Source organism: Taudactylus pleione, unplaced genomic scaffold, assembly GCF_031769625.1.
Source record: "Taudactylus pleione unplaced genomic scaffold, aTauple2 ptg000305l, whole genome shotgun sequence".
NCBI classification, from domain to species: Eukaryota; Metazoa; Chordata; class Amphibia; order Anura; family Myobatrachidae; genus Taudactylus; species Taudactylus pleione.
The window spans coordinates 1,486,059-1,492,058 of record NW_028284706.1 but is presented as its reverse complement, the minus strand read 5'-3'; positions in this window follow the sequence as shown (position 1 = coordinate 1,492,058).

Here is a 6,000-nt window from a genome sequence, read left to right as displayed (position 1 = left end):
CACTCGCTAGCGGCAGTACGCTCGTTCCGAGCGATGTTCGCACATCTGCGCATGCGTACGGATCGTTATACGCATGCGCGAACCAGTCAGTGCGGCCGAAATTCATGTGCTCGCAATATAGCGAATGCCTGCTATTTTGAGTGACAGAATGAGGCGTATGTGGGTGGTAACAGGGGAAGGTGCTTGAAAACGGGGAGTGGAGATCAGAACGCAGGCGTGCTTAAAGGTCAAAACGGGCGTTTTATGGGTGTGCATAATTAATACAGCAGCGTCATTGACCACGTCACTGGGTTATTTTATAGCCAGAACTGCTCGCAAGATTGTGGTAGCAAAAACCAACCACAAGAATAGCGAGCAGTTCATACGCTGGTCGATGTACTCGATTAATCTAATAAATAGCGGACATGACGTATGGTGCGAGCGGCCAGGGGGCGTTTTTAACAAATAAACGAGCGTATGTTTTGCTCGCTCGTTCAGACTTAGAGGTGTGAACAGACTGCAATTTGAGAACGGATCATTTGAATAGCCACCCCTTGTTTTTGAACGAACGACCGCAAATAGCGAACGGCTCTGAATCAGGCCCAGAGTGTGAAAAAAAGCAGCTAGGCCAGCATCAGTAAGTGTATAGGTGAATGGTCAAGTACTGGGTATGAGAGTCATAGACAGAAAAAGACGCTCTTCTACAGTGAACCAGGTCAGACAGATGACACAGGATCAGACCTTGACAAGGCTCATTGGGAGAAAAAATTTGACATCCCCAAAACCTGTAGAACAGTGAGTGAAACAGCAGGCAAATTGAAATAGCGAAGCACCAAAAACTGAGTTATCCGGAACAATTACGGCAGTCAACCACCAGGTGGAGCGCCAATCACTCAATTGTTAAAGGACAGTCACAAATAATTATCCTGAGGTGGAATATCAATGGAATGCAGACATAACATGGAGTGTTTACTCACTGCTCTGTAGGTAGTCAGGTCGTATAATGAGAATAGTGCACAAAGAAAGTTTCTCCACTGTATATACCAGGTCACTGCAGCTTGACATATATTCTCAACGCTATTATACACAATATTGGCCACTTATGAGGCAATGCAGGAGTCATGGAAGGTAAGGAGGGAGCCTGGGGGAATGCAGGGAGCAATGAGAGCAGGGAGACACTCTGCCTGTCACCTCAAGCAGCAGCAGCGGTGGTGGGAGGGTGCACCCACGGATCCAGGGATCTTGTGTTTGGCGCCAACGCCGTCCACCCCGCTATCCAGGGCTGTAGGAATGGGAGTATCAAGTCCCCGGCGCTCTTCAAAACGTGGGTGGCGGCAGGAGGGCTGAGTCCGCTGCGCGGAGGGGCCACAAATTGAGGCCGCGGCTTCCCACTGAGGTAGGCCCCAACCAGGAAATGTGGTGCTGGCGGTAGTGGAAGGCAGCCAAGGGGAGCCTTGAGGGCAAGCAGGGATCCAGAGAGCAGGAGACAGGCACAGGGGGTGGAAGTAGTCCCCAAATCCACCTCAGAAAGCCAGTGGAAGCAGGATCTGCAGAGTATCACATCCTCCCTGATTGCCGGCCAAGCCACGCCCCCCGGGTGCTTGTATTTTAATTGCATTTTCCACTTCCCTAATAATTATTTTATTACTATTATAAAAAATATCAATCGATCAATTAATCAATCACTCTTCCACTACATACTCTACCTCCATTTCCCTGTACTGCCCTTGGGCCTCTGAACTAGTTATTTGTTATCGGAAAATTCCCCAAAGATTTCTCCTGTCTTGAAACTTCTCTCCCCCCTCCTTTGTCTGCTTTGCTAACAGTGGAACCAGTAAACACCAGTTCTCACATACACACACTTGATCAAAGAATAGAGATTGCTCCCCCATTTCCTGGGTCAGGTTACAGCCAGAGTTATGTATGTACTGTGTAAATCTACTTTGATAAGCTAATATTATACAGGAGAGCTCTATGGTTGTTTTATGTTATTTCATTTGATGATAGGACTTATATAGTGGGGACTAAGACTTACAGTATAAAACAAAGAACAGTATAAGGAATTATAAGGGACTATAAATATAATTTAATTAATAATGATAATGAAAACATTCTATAGCATAATATAATTTATATTAAACGGTCATCCTGTCTGCCACTGAAGTGCCACTCCTTTTCTAGATGTGCCATGTTTGAAGTTGAACTGCCACGTGTTTGTGCCACCCACTGCTGTTGCTTAGCTTAGTCAGCCAGCTGACTACCTCGGCGCAACCTTTTGGCCTAAACTGGATGAAAACAATATTGTGACCTGTGAGGTGGTCAAAATTGACTGAAAATTTATGTTATTGAGTTTAATATTGCTGTAGGAGCAAAAACAAGCCCAAATTACATGATTTTAGCTGTTTTTATCATTTATTTGAAAAAAGAATCCATATCCAAAAAACGAGGGTCTGTGCACATCTCTAATACAGATACACACACATACAGAAAAACAGACAATGGGCCGGATGCAGCAATGGTAGAAATGCAGTCAAACCCCGCAGCCACATGCCCCTTGTGGCTATCCAGCAGCCACATTTTACCTGTGGCTATCCAATAGCCACATCCCCCTGTGGCTCTCCAGCTGACTTATTCTCATTCCGGCTATCCAGCAGCTGGGCCTTCAGTGGGCTAGGCTTTGGTCAGACGGCTGCTGGCAGGCTGCCTCTAACAAAATTGAAAATTCCTGACGACAGCAGCACAGCAGATGGGCCTATTTTGATGTGGGGTCTGGAGCTGCAGCTCCATCTGACCCATTGTTAATCCGGCCCTGTGGACACCCGGAGCGGAGCCCTTTCACAGTGTGGATGAGCTCCATTATTGATGTTATTGTGTACTAGTTTTCCCTGGCTGCATGTATTTTTTTGTTGCTTTCTCCCTCACCTATCTCTCTCCTCCATATTTCTCTCTATTTTCCCCATCTCTCTCTCCCTCCCCATATACCGCTCTTTTCCCCATCTCAATGCTGCTTCCTGTAGCTTGGTCTCATCCTAAACGTAAAGCTAATTTTTACACCACACAGACACAGCACTCTCCTGGTTGGGCCTCCACGGTGGAGACAAGCTTGTCCCTCTCCCTACTTTCCCACAATGGCAAAGTAGGCACACTGCCTCATGGGAATTCTCGCTCTCCCACTACCCCAGAACAAGCACTGATAAAGTACTGTATATGGGAGTTGCTGTAATGGATTAAGGAAAGATTTGGGGGCATTTGCGCTTGTGGTGAACTAGATTAATAGATTATATTATCTATATTCTATGTTATTAGTTTATAGAGTGTGAAAACGTGTATTGATTGGGTTGGTGATACATAATGGAATAGATTGCTATATTATTAAATTGTAATATTTGTTTAGGACCGATTACGTATTTGCTTTGATGGAAGTCTGTTTATTGTATTAGTTATGGTTTAGTTTAGTGTTTCTCAACCCCGGTCCTCAGGACCTCCTTGCAGTTTTACATTTTTCAGATCACCTAGCAGAGGCACAGGTGTATTACTATCACATTTTAAAGATCTGACCTGAAGACTGAGCTTGAGAACCACTGGTTTCATTAATGCTGTTTTGTGAGGTGACCTGCACGAAAGCTATAAGCATATTACTGTAATATAAGGAAAGACTGGCATATTCCCTGCATTGTTGGTAATGTGGGTTGCAATATGCTCTATAGGTAGTGTACTAAATATGCAGCATGCATTTACCTTTGTGAGTGGTTAATTAACATTAATTAAATGTTTGTTGGTATATATGCTTCACTATTATGTACCACCTATCCTTTAACATGCTGACCATACTTACAAAATACACAGACCCTTTGGACAGATGATGGGACAGGCTGCCCCTCTTCTTCACATCTGGTGCAGTCGCACAAAACTTTATCTTCTTCCTTGATAGTAAATATTTTTAGAATTGCAATCCTCCAAATTCCTTTCCCAAAGGCTCGCAAGTGCTTCATTCTCCCTCTGAAAGTATCAACAGTATCTAACCATCTCTACCAGCTAGCGGCTAAATGAGAATATCCCGACCCCTTCAGTCTATTATTAAGGTCCACATATCTATCACATGGAGTATATGACCAGTATAAAATTCAACCAGATCAATATATAAAACATATGGGGTATATGGTCATCATTCTTTACTTCCACTATTCCATTCATAGAATATCAGCATTCCTTTTCTGATATTGTGCTTCTGACCTATCCGTTCCCACTTCCCGTACCCTTCTGCCTGCCATGCTGTTTCTCTCTCCTCCATTCAGTTTATGTTCCCTATGTCCAAAATTTGTCTGGCGCAGTCTGCTTGTGATATTTTCTTATATGATTTTACATATGACTTACAATTCTAAGCTTGCCTTTAGATAAGTCTATTTGCCAATATGTTTTTTTTTTTGCATTTTACTTCTTAATTGTTATCTGCTGAGTATATGGTTTTAATAAAAAATTTTTAGCTCCACTAGTTCTAAGAATTCTTTCCCATGTTAAACAAACATTTTTGTCGTCTCAAAGTACAATATATGTATTAGAAGTTTTTATTCAAAAAAAGTGAGGAAGAGTTTGAGTTATTTCAGGAGCCAATCTCATACATCCTTTCTTGCAGATGTTAGATCAGAGGCTTTTTTGTTACTTCTTTGAGAATTATAGTTGGAGTTTGATCAAAAGGAGTTACATTATTGAAGTTCATAACGAAAAAAAAAAAAAAAGAGACCTATGGAAGCTGAGGAGACTCCTTAAATAATAGTGGGTGATTGGGTAAGCCCAGTCACCCACTATAGTGTACACAGGCAGACACATCAATGACTGATATTTGTACACATGCTGGGCAGGAGTTACAGTGACAAAAACATTGCTTAAAATGCTGATGTTTTACAAAGAACAATGGTTAGGACATTCTAGACCGGGCCGTAACCAGAGGTGTGCGGCCTGTGACGTCGTATAGGGCACAGGGCCTTGGGGGCAGCACTGCTTTTCCTTGTGGTAAATTGCCGCAGCTAATTGAGTCCAGCCTTTAGACTGCTCTACTTCCAAGAGCCTGCAGCTCTGTACCTGCACTGATTCTAGATGTGACAGTTCCCCTCACCATTTAAAGAATATGAACTGATAACATATATGGTCATTTTAACACTTCATCTATGTTATTTTGCTAGCTACCTGTATACAGAACACATTATCACTGTATTTTATCTACAGATTCCACGTTGATACATATAGGGACAGTGATCAATATGCTACTTCTAAAGTAAAACAAGTATAAAAATGTAAGAACAAATATAGCATAACATGATCTCTTTCTAGGTTGGTTGTATGAAATTGCTTTCCAATAGAGGACCTGATTCTGAGTTGGAAGCATTTGTACGTTACATGGAAAGGCAGCCAGTCTTTCCCATTTGTACCAAAACAAACAATGTATTTGCACCTCCTGTAGTGCAACATGGTTTGTCTCGGTGAAAAGTTACTTGCACTTTTAGCTTTGCTTCCAACTCAAAATGAACCCCAGAGCATTTCCCTGGTTTTCCCACATGCAGAGAATTGGGATGATTTTTTTTGTAAGAGTAAAACTGCTGCCTACAGGGTAATATGTAGAAGGCATCTCTATAAAGATTCCAGTGTAGTACATTGGACTGTGGCCCTCAGTGCTGCAGAGGCACATTGGGTATCACCAATCCAGTATCTAGGCCTAGAAGAATTCAACTTTAAAGATGCAGTGGGGCAAAAAAGTATCTGGACAGCCACCGATTGTGCAAGTTGTTGCACTTTTAAAGATGAGAGAGGTCTGTAATTTCCATCATAGGTACACTTTAACTGTGAGAGACTGAATCAGAACAAAAAATTCCGGAGAACACAATGTATGATTTGTAAACAATTTATTTGTATATTCTTGCGGAAAATAAATATTTGGACACCTACCAACCAGCAAGAATTCTGGCTTTCACATGTCTGTTACTTCTTCTTTAGGAAGCTCATCTATCCTCCACTCGTTACCTGTAT